The 16428-nt window shown below is 45.1% G+C and overlaps 1 protein-coding gene across 6 annotated transcripts in view; it reads right to left on the bottom strand.

The window, feature by feature from the left end:
• LOC117877276 (tyrosine-protein phosphatase non-receptor type 5-like) overlaps positions 1–16428 on the bottom strand; it is a 202237-nt gene that overhangs the window by 164255 nt on the left and 21554 nt on the right. For 5 of the 6 annotated variants that reach the window (XM_034770235.1, XM_034770233.1, XM_034770230.1 and 2 more), the window contains exon 2: positions 6161–6230. The exons of the other annotated variant lie outside the window; for it this stretch is intronic. The gene's annotated coding sequence lies outside the window, so the exon portion shown is untranslated. The remainder of the gene's footprint in view (positions 1–6160; positions 6231–16428) is intronic. 6 annotated transcript variants of the gene reach the window in all.

The raw sequence follows: 16428 nt of genomic DNA on the forward strand, positions 1-16428 counted from the left end.
GAGCCGGCGCGCTTATCATTTTGGGCCGGTTTCCACTGAGAACTTACATCGGCATAAGTACATTTCTCAGGTGTGTGAGAAATCTACATCCCTGAGAGATGTAGTTATGTTGACCTAACCCCTGGTGTAGACTGTGCCAGGAGGTGGATCACCTAAACCGCTGGGCACTGAAGTACTACGGCTGTAGTGGTATTGGTGGAGGGAACTCAAATCAATGGCACGGTGAATGCACAACCAGTGGAGTCTGTGCAGTTTCTGTGGGGCAAAACAAGAGCAAAGATGTGCCCTGTTACAGCCCCAAATACCAGCGGCTGTGTGTGTACTCCCATCCAATTTCCCCCATGCCCTCTGTGCCTTCCTCCCCCCCCCCATGCTAGGTTTCCCCAATTCCCCCAACCATGGGTTCTGTGTGCCTCCACTATTCTTCCCCCACAGCAGGGACTCTTTGTGAATCCCCATTACCACATCACCACCACCACCACCCATGTCAGGGGCTCTATCTGCCCCCATGCCCTCCTTCTCCCCCCACTACTGGCTTTGTGTGCTCCCCTTTTTCCCATGCCAGAATCTGCCAGAGAACCTCATCCAGGGGGCAGGGAGAACGGGGAACCCTGGTGCTTACAATAAGACCAGCCTACATAAGCTAGGAAGTGTGCACCGCCTGCGTAGGTATTATTTGTATGGTGAGAGGGCCCAGAGGCCCATTGTACACAACAAAATGTCAGTGCCTATCCTGAAGAGTTTATAGTCTGAGTGTAAAATGTGAGACAGCATGTGTAGAAAACAGACAGGGGGAGGACAAGGTAATGGTGAGATGACTGGTCAGCAGGCTGTGTGCTGGCTGCTGTTCTCCACACACAGCTGCTGGCATTTCAGCTGTGCAGTATGTATATAATCTAAACAAGTATGTTGGATTCCACCACAATATGTCCTATACTATAAATGTAAAATACTGAGGGCCAGTTTGTTTGCAGCCGTTGCATGGGAATGCTGGATTGGAGGAGCATCCAAGAAGGTTTCTTGCCAGCGTGCTGTGCAAGAGCTACACACAATAGCAACCCCTCTGCTACCTGCATTCTAAGGAGTACAGGGGACTGCTCACCCCTGTTCCTCCTTGGGCACAGAGGAGAAGGCAGAGCAATGAATGGAACAGACTGCTTCCCCTTATTTCCCCCCGCAAACCTCCCCCCCACACACACACACATTGCAAGGAGCAGATGGAGGAAGACAGAGTACCCAAGGCACAATCTCTCCATTGTAGCTCCACACCTATAAAGGGCTGTGGTTTGCAATCGAGCCCTTACTATCTAGTACAAATGAGGCTGATCTTTAAAGACTCCTCAAGACTCCTATAACATCATATGACTGAGACTGATTTTCTTCTCAATTGCTCACCAGTAGTTGCTTGTTTTTTGCCTTTAAGATTTTCCTTCTCTGGGCATGTGAATGCTCCATGTGGGTTCCCTGGGACCACTGATAATGGGTGTGCAGTGGAATCAGCATGAGAAGAAACAAGGGGAGCTGTAACAGGGCCTCAGCTATGGAAGCAACAGAGTAACACAGCGAGGGTACCTCTTCACTAGTCTGTTGCACCTCACGTTAATTGACTGCCTGATACCTTGAGGTAGTTAACACATTTGTAAAGACCAATGTGGGTGCTCCCCGCCCCATGTTTGATCAAAGATACAAAGGTTACCAGGTTACCGAAGGGATCAGTTTAAGGTAAAAAACAAACAGCTTGGATCAAACGTCTGGAGGATCCATACCAGCCTTTACAAACATGTTAACTTCCTCAAGTTAATTGGCAATCAATTTACTGGAGGCACAAAAGTCTGGTGAGATAAGCTCCAAGACAGATTCTTATTGCAGATACAACTTGCGTAAATCTAGAGTAATGCCAATGGAGAACTACAATCTCAGGAACAATGGTTCCTCCAGATTTACACCAGTATAACTGAGATCGGAATCGGGGCCCTTGTTTTCATAGCCACGTGGAAGACCTGTCTCAAACCAAGCAGCTCTGCTCTCATGAGGATGGCGCAAAGCGCACAGTTACATTTTTGCAGGATTCTAATGTAAGAAAAATAAGTGTGTGAGAGGAAATGAAACCTGCTTCATGCTCCTACATAATGGACAAAATTCTTGCCACAGTGCCAGTTGGTACCAGAGGTCACAATATAATCCTCAAATATCACCTCTAATATCTAAGGGCTCTAGGATGGGCTCATCTAGTTGGGCCTTATGTTAATATAGTGCATAAGGGCTGGGGAGCAAAATTGCCACATCCTCCAGCCTGGGACACTTATGAGGAATATTAAGACAGCTGGATCCACAAAACTGCAGATCCAGTAGCCTTACCCCTTGCTCATCCTCAATGCCACACTCCACACTAGCCTGTGCTGTAGTGGTCAGGGCCCCGTGCAGCTAATCACTCTTCCCTCACCTCAGGTCACTCAGGGCAATTACTGGGCTTAAGTGGCATGGAGGGCCTTCAGCCCCAGGTGAATTTCACTCCTACTATGCAAAACTTCTGCAGCGCAGCTCATGAAGTTCAAGGTTGACGCAAGTAGCTAAAAGTTTCTTTCATGGAAGCCAGAATATTGGCTATGATCGACACCAATATACAAGGGATAAAAACAGATCACATGCCCATTGTACAGAAACTGCAGTGCATGCCCATTAATTCATGTACAGAAGCTGAAATGCTGTCATTCTGTATTCAGCGTATGGCCAGAGGTATTGCCAAAGCATTCATGGAGACATTTAGCATCAGTGAGGCATCTCCGCCAACTGGCTTACGCTCAAATCTCTGAGCATCCTCTGAGCAGGCAAAGTAAGCTGTGGGAAGGGCTTTCCGGAGCAAACTAACAACACCCCCATAGAAGACTACCTTTTAAGGGAACCTGCCCATTTCTTATTTGCCTACCTACATTCTGCTAATGGGTATTTTCATACAGTGTTCACAACTGGGGCCACCTGCTATCTTATTATTTGCAGGGACTCACTATTGACAGGATCCCAGAACCTGTTCACAACTTCTTTAAATTCTACACAATGAGGGGCTTCCTCATGCAAAATCAACAAGTTGAAAGCACCTCTTATTTCCCTGGGAGAGGGTGGCAATGATCACCATTATGCTCTGGACTAGTTGCCTGATTCTTATGTAAATATCTTTCTGAAGACTATTGCCAGCATACATGATTGTGGGTGCATGATCCCTTGATTCTTACTTCCTATTGAAACGAGTGAGCACAGTCACATCCCAACAGAGGGGAAGGAGTGTAGGTAGCCAATGGCCCTTCATGCTTCCAAAGAACATTTGCTGAGTTTAAGAGTTGCTAGTCAAGTTTATCCACGTAGCAACCGATCCTATCATGGTGTGCCCATAGTGAAGAGGATATGCCATTCCTAAGTGAGTGCCTAGCTGGAGTAACTTGCTAAAATAAAAAAATAATAGCTTCCATGGCTAATGACCATCTCTGGCTGTCTTGGGGGCGCGGAGGACTGTAAAACTGCCTGGGGAGGTACGATGGTCGTGAAGTGATACATTTTAATGGTGCCACTACTAACTTATTTCATCTCCTAGAAAGAGGCCAGTCATTATAATGGCCAGATTTTTCAAAAGAGTTCACTCCCTATGTAGGCAGTTAAATGAAATGATCAGGTATTCAAAAAGTGCTCAGCCCCCCAACAACTCCCACTGAAAACAGTGGTGACTGCTGCGTGTTGAGCCCTGTTGAAAAACTTAGGCTCTTCATTTTGGTGCCCGAATAGAAGCCAAGCTCTTTTGAAATATCTAACCTCAACTATGCAGGAGGAATTTCTTCTACATTGATCAGTACAGTCATAGTTTAAGGCATTGGTTCTCAAACAGAGGTCCGAGGCCCCCTGGGGACCATGAGCAGGTATCAGGGGGGTCCACCAAGCATGGCTGACATCAGACTTGATAGGGCCCAGGGCAGAAAGCCAAAGCCCCGCCACATGGGTCTGCAGCCGAGGCCCCCGAGGCCCACCATCAGGAGCTGAAGCTGAAGCCTGAGCAATGTAGCTTTGTGGTGGCCCCTGTGGTGTGGGGCCCTGGGGAACTGCCCTGCTTGCTACCCCCTAATGCCAGCCCTGGCTTTTATATGCAGAAAACCAGTTGTGACACAGGTGGGCTGTGGGGTTTTTATAGCATGTTGGGGGAGCCTCAAAAAGAAAAAGGTTGAGAACCCCTGGTTTAAGGCATTCCATGGGTTTATAAGCATCTAAGCCTTGTCTACACATTAAATTTATTCCAGAATAAGGTAGGGTGTGAATTTAAAACAGAATAAACTATTCCAGAATAACTCCACGTGGACACTCTTATTCTGGAATAGGAGTGTCTTTTCTGGTTTAGCTTAATCCACTTCCAAAGTAGATTAAAATATTTTGGAAGAAGGGACGCTTACTCCGGATAAGAGTATCCACATATCGTTTTTCAAGATTAACTCTATGCCAGGGGTGGGCAAACTTTTTGGCCCGAGGGCGATATTGAGGTTCCGAAAGTGTATGGAGGGCAGGTATAGTGTATTAAATTGCTCCCTGTAGGAATGTGCTACTAACCATGTACTACTACTTACAGCTGCCAGTCCTGGTGCTCTGAGCAGCATGGTAAGGGGCCAGGGAGTGGGGGGGTTAGATAGGCGTGGGAGTCGCGGAAGGCCTGTCAGGGTGCGGGGGTGTGGACAGGGATCAGGGCAGTCAGGGGACAGGGTGTGGGGGGGGGTGGATAGGGGGTGGGTCCCGGGGTGGCAGTTAGGGGCAGGGGATCCTGGGAGGGGCAGTCAGGGGGTGGAAAGTGGGAGGGGCGGGTAAGGGGCGGGGGCCAGGCAGTTTGGGGAGGTACAGCCTTCCCTACTGGGGTGTGGTGTATTCAATTGCTCACCATAGGAATGTGCTGCTTACAGTGTACTACTTACACCTGCCAGTCCCAGTGCTCAGTAAGCAGCACATTCCTACCAGGAGCAATTTAATACACTACATCCGGTGGCTCTCGCAGCTGCGCTGCCCAGCAGGAACTCGCAGCCCCGCAGCCCAATGCGCTGATGGCACGGCTAGCTAAGGCTGTGAGGGAGGGGCCAGGGACAGCCGGGCAGCTCAGGGGCCGGGCAGGACGGTCCCACGGGCCGGATGTGGCCCGCGGGCCGTAGTTTGCTCACCTCTGCTCTATGCCTAGGCAAGCCGTAAGGGGTGCAGAATATTTTCAGTAGAATGATTAAAATCCCATATCATGGTGAAAAAAGAAACAGAATTCTTGGTGATACAGGAGGTCTGGAAAAAACTGGCTCAAATCATGTTAAAGCCATCCTTAAAGTACTAATTGTATATCAGAATAACACAGGGACAGATTTTCCTGCTAAGATTGCTGAGCAGAGAGGATCCTCCCTTAGAGTGGATGGCTCCCTTTCTGAGCAGAGTGGGGCTGCCACTCTTCCTGCATGACCCCCACCTTTCTATAGGGTCAGGAAACCCATGCATGGGAATGGTGTGGGACAGACAGCATTTACTCACCAGCCCAGTGGGGAAATCTACTTAAAAGTAAACTGAGTTCTCCACATTATGCAAATCCCCTGTAGAAGGATTGAAAATGGCAGGCAGGCAGCTGTGCTGACAGGGTGCTGAGGGAGGGCTGGGGACTTCAAAGCCAGTGAGAATGCACAGTAGTAGTGTACAAAAAAAGCCTGGGCCTTCAGTGATTTCCCTCAGATCCACGGGGACCTCACGGTATCAGCACACATTCTGAGGCCACAAGATAGAGGGCAGTCACCACCTCACAAGCTGATTCAGAGGAAACTCCACAAAAACTATGGTGTGGTCTTTCATTCCCCAACTTCATCCCCCTCCAGAGGATTTTCTATGGGAGGAGGCAAGCTAACCCCTCCCCCCACCCCCCATGCATTAAAGACCTATTTAGATCTTACTCTGGGTCTGCTAATAGAATAAATGCTAGGTACCAGTTACACAATGCTACTGGGCAAGAATCTGATCTCAGTTAAACCAGTGTAAATGTGGAGTAACTCTTCTGAATTCAAAGGAATTACACCAGATTTATACAGGGAGTTCAGATCGGAATTTGACCTGTTGTTGAGGTCAGGGCAATAATTTCCTACAATACTAAACAGGCACTAAATAGACTTACCAAGAATACAGTCATTATACCACATCTCCAGGATTTCCCCAGCTGAATCATCAGATGCCACAGCCCTCACCTAAGGCATGGAAGAAAAAAAAGGGGAGGGAGAGTGCTCTTTAGCAGAGATGAAAGAGAAATGTGAAGTAAAACAGAATCTCATATTATCTGAATCAAAATTCCTTTGTACAGTAACAAGAGGGAAAAACTAAAAACAAAACTGGAAACCAATTTGCAAATTGCAAATAATTTCCACAAGGCTAATTCACCAAGGAGCGTACTGCACCCCAGAGATCCCTTAATTAATAGTGTCACATTTGCAATGGGATAGTTAAGGTTGTACCAGCGTTTCCATTATAAATCCCTAATTATACTTCAGCAAAACAGTTCATTACTTGCTGAAACACGATATACAGGATACTGGATTTTAGTCCAGGAGGTAATGTCTTTATATAACTTTTTTTTTTTTTTTTTAAAGGTTGAAATTAATCTAGCTTCTGGTTCAGGTGTTTGTTTGTTTGAGGATAGCACAAAGCAGAGGATTTTTTAATTGGTTTCTGACACTTGGAAATAATAAAATAATAATAAAAGGCAACATTTGACCCAATCTTGGAAGGTGCTGAGTGTCCTCCTTTCCCACTCTCTTCAAAGGGAAGCGAGGGTGCTCAGCACCTCAGGGTGGGATTCACAAAGGAAATTAGGTGTCTAACTCCCATTGAAATCACAGTCAATGGCAAAACTCCTATTGGCATCAATGGAGAGGATCAGAGCCATATACACGGCATACCATTGAGACATATTATGAAATATAAAGTCCATGTCATAGTAGGGCTCTTTTGCATTCATGGTATATTTTATACTGGACAGAAGTGGTACTGTCTTGTCTGTAATATTTATATGTGCTATACTCTTTTTACAAAAACAATATTGAGAGTCCAGCAAAATAAAGATTTTACAGTGTCAAATGCACAGGCAAGGGCTGAGCATGTAAGGGGCTGAGCACCCCAGCATCGTCCATAAGAATTTAGGGCACCCAGTCCCTTGCAGGAAATGGTAAGCTGTTTACTGAACCGGGCTCCCAGCAAGCACTTAACTGCCTAAACACTTTAACCCATCAAGTATCCATCGTTGTGCTCATGGGGGCAGCATGGCCAACACTTCAAATTGTTTATCAACAGACCAAGAAAAGAACTCTATGGCCCAATCCTGCATCTCTGAAGTCAGTGAGAGTTTTGCCAATTTCTTATTTAAAGAAGAAGGCTGGTCCAGTGGCTGGGGGGCTAGCCTAGCACTCAAGCGTCCTGAGTTCAGGTCTGCCCTCTCCTACAGACTTCCTATGTGATGCTGGACAAGTTGCTTAGTCTCTCTGTACCTCAGCTATAAAATGGGGATAATAGCACTGCCCTACCTCACAGGGGTGTTGTAGGATAACTATAATAAAAAGTGCGTGATGCTCAGACAACACAGTAATGGGGACCATAGGGAGGTATCAATGAGAGAAGGGCTCAGCCCTACATATTCCTGGGTTTGAAGAGTGAATTCTTGCACATCCCTAGAACCCCTTAAAGTCAGTACCCAGTGACATTTGCAAGGCAGGATTGTTGCCTTCCTAGAGTGAAGATTATTGACTAAAAATCATATTATAAATCAAACTCTTCTTCCTTTCACTCCTTGATGCATGACAGGCTTTAAATTGTGGTTAGACTGACTCAACTTTTGATTTGGGAAATTGTCTCTCCATAAATAGGCTTCCTGAAATTGACTAACTTTATAAACAGAATAAATTGATTTTAAGAAGCACCTCCATCAGTATGCAGGTTATGATTTAGACATAATCAGATCTGTTAAATAGTCGCTAGTATTTGCATCAAACGGGCCAGATTCCTCTACCCTTAATCACATTAAGTTCTATCTTAAGTAACAAAAAAGTAACAAAGGATTTTTTACTGGCTTCTGACACTTTAAAATAAAAGGCAACATTTGGTCCAATCATGGAAGCCATTGAGTGTCCTCCTTTCCCACTCTCTTCACATCAAAATGAGGGTGCTAGTACCGCGCAGGACCAGCACCTCAGGGTCGGATTCACAAAGACACTTAGGCACCTAATGCCCACTGAAATAAAAGTCAATGGCAAAACTCCTGTTGGTGTCAAGCAAGCAGCCCTACTGAAATCAATCAGTGCTAAACCCCACTGAAATCAATTTGCAAAATAAGGTGCTACTCCACATGAATAAGGAGATCAGAATTGGATCCCTTAATTTGACTAATACAATAGTAATATGCTGATATTTTTATATATTGTATCCATATAGTCTATCCACATTACTGTGGGGGTTTTTTAAATATTGATGAATTTTTCCAGGAAAACAGTAGCACCAGAAACAAAGTGAGCTGACTGCAATAAAAAAAAAAAATATTGGCACTAGTTAGAAATCATATCACTACATAACAATGGGATTTGCCAGTTGGCCATGTTTCAAGATCCTTTCAGACAGGGAAGTATCTAATACACACGGCAAGGCCTGACATCTGCAAACTACCATTTGGGGCCTGATCTTGCTCCCATTCGTATCAATGGGAGTTTTACCACTGAATTCAATGATCAAGCTTCATTTTGGGTCACTTTTAAAATTACCTTTATTACATTTAATTAAGCTACTTAGAAGCTGAGACTTGTTCTTGGACAAGTGCCAAAAAACCTTGCTAGAGTGAAGGACCAATGACAGTTTTAACATCCAATATCTTACAAATCACCAGGACTAGCAAGCAATGCTTTTACATCATCTGATGGCAGCACTAAATCTTCGCTTTCTAATGGTACAAGGATTAATCTCTAACTCTCGCAGTTTGTGAGATATGAGCTGCTAAAATCATGTAGCAATTGAAGTGAGGAAGAAAGTAAGATGACAATCATATCCAGTAAAATGCCATTTTAAAGGTCAACACTTCATGAATTGTCTTGGCTAGAATCACTTTGAGAGCCCACTACTGATACTTTCAGGTTCAATAAACTTTTCCAAACACTGGTTTTGGGCTTTGATCTCATGATCAGAACGGAAAAAAAGTCACATTCATACCCTCAAGTGGTAGAGCGGGAAAGAAAGGCACGGAGAAAAATGTTGTTTGACTATTCTGTTATAGCCATTAATCTCATTTAATCCCACCTCAAAGTCCCTCAAGAACCAGCTACTAAATCCATTTTTTCCCCACTGGCGGGTGTTTTCCACATCTCAATGAAGTCTCAGCTCCGCATTTCATCGTCGTAGTCTGTAACAAAGCTCAGTCTCAAAAATGTCAAACATAACAAAGAGGCAATCACAAGAGGAAAATTGGCCACAAACACTGCTACAACACCCACTCTCATACGCTCAGCATTTATCAGCCAAGTCTGAGTAGGTGTGGCAAGCTATCACTACTTCTACTCATGCTGACATGAGATGCTGTTGGTTACCTGAGAAAAATTATCATAACTACTAAAGCTCACCAGCAGCAGCTGTCCCTTCCTGCTACTCCTAGCCCACTCAAAGAACTGTTGAAGGACAAGACCAACAGATGTCGTAATCCAATTAAGCACTAAAGAAACTGCACACTGCAGCACTTGTACAGCCAATTTCTAGCCCAAATTTTCTACTCTCCAGTTCAGAAATCAGGAAGACAGTTCAGTTTCATAATTAGTGTCAGAGGGCATAGACATCACTCACTCTCTTTCTACAAAATAACTGTAGTTAACTATACACCCACCTACCTCCCCAAAAAACAGGCAGATAGCTGAAAAGTATAAGCATCAGTCAGCTAAACAGCACCAGTTCTACTCTATGTGTATGAAAGTTTATCCATCAGCAGATGATATCACATTGGTGGCTGGACTTATGGTAGGTTGAAAGAAGAATCACTTGAAGAGGTTGCTGATAAAATATTCCTGCATCATTTTTCTATTATGCTAAAACAGTAATGTTATACATTTTAAAAATGGAGCCGTTCTTCATGGCTTAGGTCACCTGAACAGTGCCCTGCATTATTTGGTTGTGTGTTCATGTTCCATCTTGCCACACCTCTGATTTACCACTATAATTGTAATCTTTCCTGAAGTTCGGAACTGCATAGCTAATATCCACTCTTCTTCTTGACTTTGCTTACCTACTTGCTTCTGCTGCTACCATCAGCTGCCACTAATTCTATGCTCTGCATAACAGAGACCTTTCACAGCTGAGCTGATTACTGTGGTTATGGACAATCTGCTGTGTCTGAGTCTCCAGAAGCCATGAATGTAGGTACTTTTAAAGCATCTAGGTTCACACTGCCTCTTACTTGATGGGAACATCCATCTTTACTGAAATCATCTCCACTAGCTACTGCTGCTCATATTGCTAATTTGAAAGGATTTGAGGAACAAAAAGGCTGCAGTTTGTAATTCTGTTTGGGGGGAATTCTTAGATCCTCTATTTTCCTTACTCCAAAGTATTATCAGGATCTTTGCACTTTGTGAGAGTGAAAGAGATACACAGCTAGTGGAGAGGACAACTGGGGCTAGAGGGGGATAAGAGAAGCAGATGGAAGGGATAAGAGACATGGTCAGATGAGTGGAAAGATATAACTGTGGCAACTGAAAAATAAAGACAGAAGAGAGTTGTAGCCAGAAATGCCAGGAAACACAGTCAGGAGATGTTTAGATACTTAGGTGGGAAAATCCAGTTTTTTAAAAAAACTGTATTTGCAGGCACAAGTGAACAGTCTATATGTACTACTGTATGGTCCATGTAGAAGTTTTGGAGAGGGACCAGATCCTGGTTCCTGGCTTCATTCAGTGACAAAAGAACAGAGAATTGACCTAATGGGGATTCCCCTCCTGTAGGGAAATGTCTGAGTGGTATAAAACCAGCTCTATCTACCTGTTCCCCCATTTTGGTGTAGGAGGCATCCAGCTGGGCAGTGGGGGAGGTCTAAGTTGAATATTAGGGAACACTGTTTCAGTAGGTGGGTGGCGAAGCACTGGAATGCGTTACCTAGGGAGGTGGTGGAATCTCCATCCTTAGAGGTTTTTAAGGCCCAGCTTGACAAAGCCCTGACTGGGATGATTTAGTTGGTGTTGGTCCTGCTCTGAGCAGGGGGTTGGACTAGATGACCTTGTGAGGTCTCTTCCAACCCTGATATTGTATAATTCTAGGCTTCTATAGCTGTAGTGCACTGCACTTTGGAAATCCCTAGTCACCAACTAAGTTCCTAGGGGATCACCCATTTGGTTTCTCTGAGATATGCCAGCATCTGGTTTGGATCTGGTCTACCCCAGGTGGATTAGAGCTACTTTTCTTTCCCTGAACAGTTCAACCAGAGTCAGGGAGCTGGGCAATGGGACTTACATTTATTTGTATAAAGACAACGTCTCACTAACACATGTGCATGCTGGTGACTATCTCACCAGTCCAAAGAGGTACGCCCAAATCCATTTCAGGCCCCTATCACAGGGAACAATTTTATGTTCAGACACAAAACTCATAAGTAACATCAAAGCAATTCCCCTGACCAACACAGACTACTGAGGCATTTTCTTCACAGGCCTCCCACTCTTCACAGAGACTGATTCCCAGGTTGGCTCTCTTGAGAAGCTTTTTCCTAGCTCTATTTCTCTTTGGTCACAGACTGCTCCTACCTCAGCAGACCTGGGTTTTGGTCTCATGTTCTTCATCATCTGATCTTTGCTGCCTTTATCTTGGGAGGGGGGCTAACCATGACACAGGTGAAGCTGAGCCTTGACTCCCTTAAAGGGCCAGCTCACCCTGTGATACCCTGGATGCATCACTCCTGTATTTTTGTGGTAATATACCATTACCAAACCAATCAGCTACATATCACTTGTCTGTTTAAACATTTTTACAGAGATTTTTGTCTGACTGTGATACTCATGACTTACTCACTTGGGCTGTCAAGGCCTTGTCCACAAAACAGGTGGACAGCATGAAAGCTTCTTCATATTACCTCCATGAACATGCCTCAAACCTGACCCGAAGGGACCACTTCTAGAGACGAGAGGTTAATTTAGTCTCCAAGCTTATCCAGTCCTTGGCCTTCTCTGCCGAGACTGCCAATAGGGAGGCAATCGGTGCCAATTGTAACTGGGTGTTTTGTGACGTCTCCACTGAAGAAGTGGACTGAGAGACCACCCAGAATCCATCAGACGGTAACAAACTTTGGCCACTGACAATCTGAGCTGGATATACACCAGCAATCCAGAGGCGAAACACGCTATAATGCATTACTAATCACTTGTTATCCAGACTTACTACACAATTGTACAGCAAGTTTAGGGCTTAAAAGAGATAAAGGACGAAAATACATTACACTGTATGTGAGTGGGAGGGACAGAATACAAAAGATGAATAAAATACGTTACAGGCAGGCGTGTCAGAATTTGATTTTTAGTTTTTTTATGTTGATGGAAAATTTTATTTTTATATTTAACCTTTTTTTGGATTTGTATCTATTTTAATTTAATTTAAGTTTCTGCAGGGTGTCAAATGATCTGGACGAGCCCATTATTATGGGGGGAGGCCACCCCTTTGCTGAATGGCTCCTGCTGGGGGCTGTGCTCCGCGTCCTCTTGCAGCCCTGGCCAGGGGTCTCTGTTCTGCCCCACCAGGACCGCAGCCTCCCCCAGCACCCATCCAGCACCTTGTGCCTGCAGGAATCAGGTGTCAGTGGCCCCCCAGCCATGCCTAAGGGATCCCTGCTGTCAGTGGCCCTGCTGCCTAAGATAACTAATAGGAGAAGCCCAGAAGAGGAGTACATTTTAAGCCCCACTCGTCTCGTTGGAGATAGGAGCCCAAGGCCTGGTCTACACTAGAAGGGGGGCTTGATCTAAGTTACGCAACTTCAGGTACGTGAATAACGTAGCTGAAGTCGACGTACTTAGATCTACTCACCGCGGTGTCTTCACTGCGGTGAGTTGACAGCTGACACTCCCCCGTCAACTCCACCTGCGCCTCTCGCCCTGGTGGAGTACCGGAGTCGATCGGAGAGCGCTCAGCGGTCAATTTATCGTGTCTAGACTAGATGCAATAAATCAACCCCGGCTGGTTTGATCACTGCCCATCGATCCTCCGGGTAATGTAGACAAGCCCTAAGTCTGGGCTGCAGGGAGATGCCTATCTCTGCCTGTGAAACCAGAAATGCTCTTCTGGAGTCAGGTGGCTTCGGCACTTCAGTCCTTTCTTGTGAGAATGAATGAGGTGCCTGCCTCATGCTCCCCACCCCAAATGGCCAGAAGAGGAGGAGGTGGGTCCAGTGATATCATCCAACTTATAGCCAAGTGAATAGAGCATTCACCTGGGATGTAAGAGACCAGATTCAAGTTTCCTCTCTGCCTGAGGGAGAAAAATGATATGAATAGGAGTCACCTACCTCTCAGGAGAGTGTGCTAACCACTGAGCTATGGGACATTTTAATTGGGTGGGGGGAGGGCTCCCTCAGTCTCTCCTGTTGAAGTTGTTCCACTGAGGACAGATAATGAAAAAGCACATGGAGCAGGGGGACTAGACCCAAAATCTCCAACCTCCTACCCCAGTGGCCAAACCAACAGCCTACAAAGTGGGCTTTCTTTGGCCCACTTACTCTTTAATCTTCAACAGGCAAGATTACCAGACTATGCCATAGCTCAGTGGTTAGATCGGTGGCTCTCAACTTTTTCTGACTACTGTACCCCTTTCAGGAGTCTGATTTGTCTTGTGTTACCCCCAAGTTTCACCTCATTTAAAAACTACTTGTTTACAAAATCAGACATAAAATATAAAAGTGTCACAACACACTATTACTGAAAAATTGCTTACTAAGTACTTAATTACTCATTTCTACCACATAATTTATACCACATAATAAATAAATAGGATATAAACATTGTACTTACATATCAGTGTACAGTATATAGAGCAGTATAAACAAGTTATTGTCTGTATGAAATTCTAGATGAAATGATTTCAGTAGTGCTTTTTATGTAGCCTGTTGTAAAACTAGGCAAATATCTAGATGAGTTGATGTCCCCCTGGAAGACCTCTCCATACCCCCAGGGGTACATGTACCCTTGGTTGAGAACCATTGGGTTAGAGCAGGTTGATCCTGTTCAAATCCTTTCTCCCCTGCTGCCTGAGCTGGGAATTGAACCTCAGTCTATCACATCCCACATGAGTGCTCCACGCACAGGGCTAAAAGTTATAAGACCACTACTTCCACCTCCTCTTTTTCCAGCAGCGAGATTTTAACTGAGACCCAATACAGTACGCAGCCTATGAGCATGCCCATTGGATCAGGCAAACACCTGTCTTCCCCTGTTTCATGGATTGCTCTGGGGCTTAGTTGGAAAAGGGGGGCCCCAACACATACCATCAGGCAGCAGTGTGCATGCCAGGAGGCAGAAACTTAGGAGCCCAGGGAACGTTTATTGCAAAAACTTTTAGGCGCTGAGTGAGTTTAGGCACCTATAGGGTTTGCCAGCAGCTGAACAAGAGTTTTGTGGATCGCAGTGGAGCCTAAAACTGGGACTTAGGTGCCTAAGGCTGGGGGTACATCTGTACTCACAGCTAGATCGGCACTGCTGCGATCGATGCAGTGGTGTCGATTTAGAGGGTCTGTCTGATGAAGGCCCACTAGGTTGATGGCAGAGCGCTCTCCGGTCGACTCCGGTACTCCAGCTCCCCAAGAAGAGTAAGGTAAGTCATCAGGAGAGCATCTCCCGTCAACACAGCACAGTGTAGACACCGCTGTAAGTTGACCTAAGTTACGTGGACTCCAATTACATAACTTACGTAACTGAAGTAGTGTAACTTAGATTGACATACAGCTAGTAAGTAGACCAGCCCCGGGGTTAGGTGCTTAGGCACATTTGCAGCTCTGGGCTTAATAGAATGGGGGGGAAGATTTTCAAAGGCACAAGTGTATGGCTGCAGCACAATAAACTAAAGCTAAAGTAGTTATATGCTTTTTAGTCACAGGATTTGTCAGAGCTATTAACAGAGCTCCCACAGCTTCACAACAAGGTAAAGTCACATCCACAGTTTCACAAAATTCATGGTTCTGCCAGAGTTTCATCTTGTAAACATTCATGTTCTCTGATTTCCACGTTTAAAGGGAACTTAAACAAGCCAATTAGCTGAAACCATTCCGCCTCCCTTGCTTGCCATTCTCAAACTTAAAGAACAAGACACAATGGTCAGTGAGTGTAACAGAATGGTGGCAGTGATTCGTACTGACAGCAGGAAGGCTCAGCTTCTTGATGAGATGGAGAATCCCTGGCCCCAGGCTAGCAGAGTGCATTGTTACAGAAATAGAAAATTATAGAACAGATGTTATTGCAGTGCTGAATGGGAGATGCTATGCTAAAGAAAAAAATAGTCAACAAGTCAAGGCAAGTAAAGATGTACAAGAGAGAGGGAGCAAATCCTTCTTGTTTTAATAGTAAATCAGCTTTGCAAAACCGTCAGGAAAATTTACTAGCTCAGGCACCAAATGACTCCCTTCATCAGAATGACAGAGGATGCTGGAGGAAATATTAATTATATTTTATTTACCCATAAAAAAAAATTGAGTGAGCAGAATTTTGTGAGGCTGCAGTACATTCAAACGCAACTTTATGTATTCAGGAGCTAAGGTACAGCGGTAACCAACATTTCTGGCAAAACATCTTCTCTCCTGCAGGAGCTGATGGAACCAAGATGCTTGGGATGCTATAAGCATCTTGGCTTGTCCAATGGTCCTGATCCTGCAATAGAAGCAGGCAAGCAGAACCTGATGCCCACGGAGTCTCACTGTCATTAATGGGGTTCTGCACAGGTTTAGGGGTGTGCCTGCACGCATCTCATTGCAGGAACACAGGCTAAAGAGCCTGCATTTTGGTCTGAGTCCGAATGTCTGCACAGCAATTTTTAGCCCTGCAGCCTGAGACCTTCGAGCCCGAGTCATCGGACCAGGGCCAGCCACAGCCATGCCACAGGTCTTTTAATCCAGTGTAGACATACCCTTAATGAATACATTTGTAAGTAATTTTCACGTGAGCATACAGTTCAGTTGTAAAAATAATCCATGCATGGATTTAGTGCTAGTAAAAGTGTCAGCCTGACAACCTTGTAATGAAGTTCTATCTGTAACTACAGGGGGAGCTTCTCCCCCCTACCCTGCCACCATACCACAACCCTGATCATGTGGCAGGGGAATCTTCCTCTAGTGGTAACAGGGATAGTTCAGTTTCTATAACCCATGGAGTTCTTGGCGTCTATGTTGAGTCTGCCAATTAA

This window comes from Trachemys scripta, chromosome 4 (genome assembly GCF_013100865.1).
Source record: "Trachemys scripta elegans isolate TJP31775 chromosome 4, CAS_Tse_1.0, whole genome shotgun sequence".
Classification (NCBI taxonomy): domain Eukaryota; kingdom Metazoa; phylum Chordata; order Testudines; family Emydidae; genus Trachemys; species Trachemys scripta.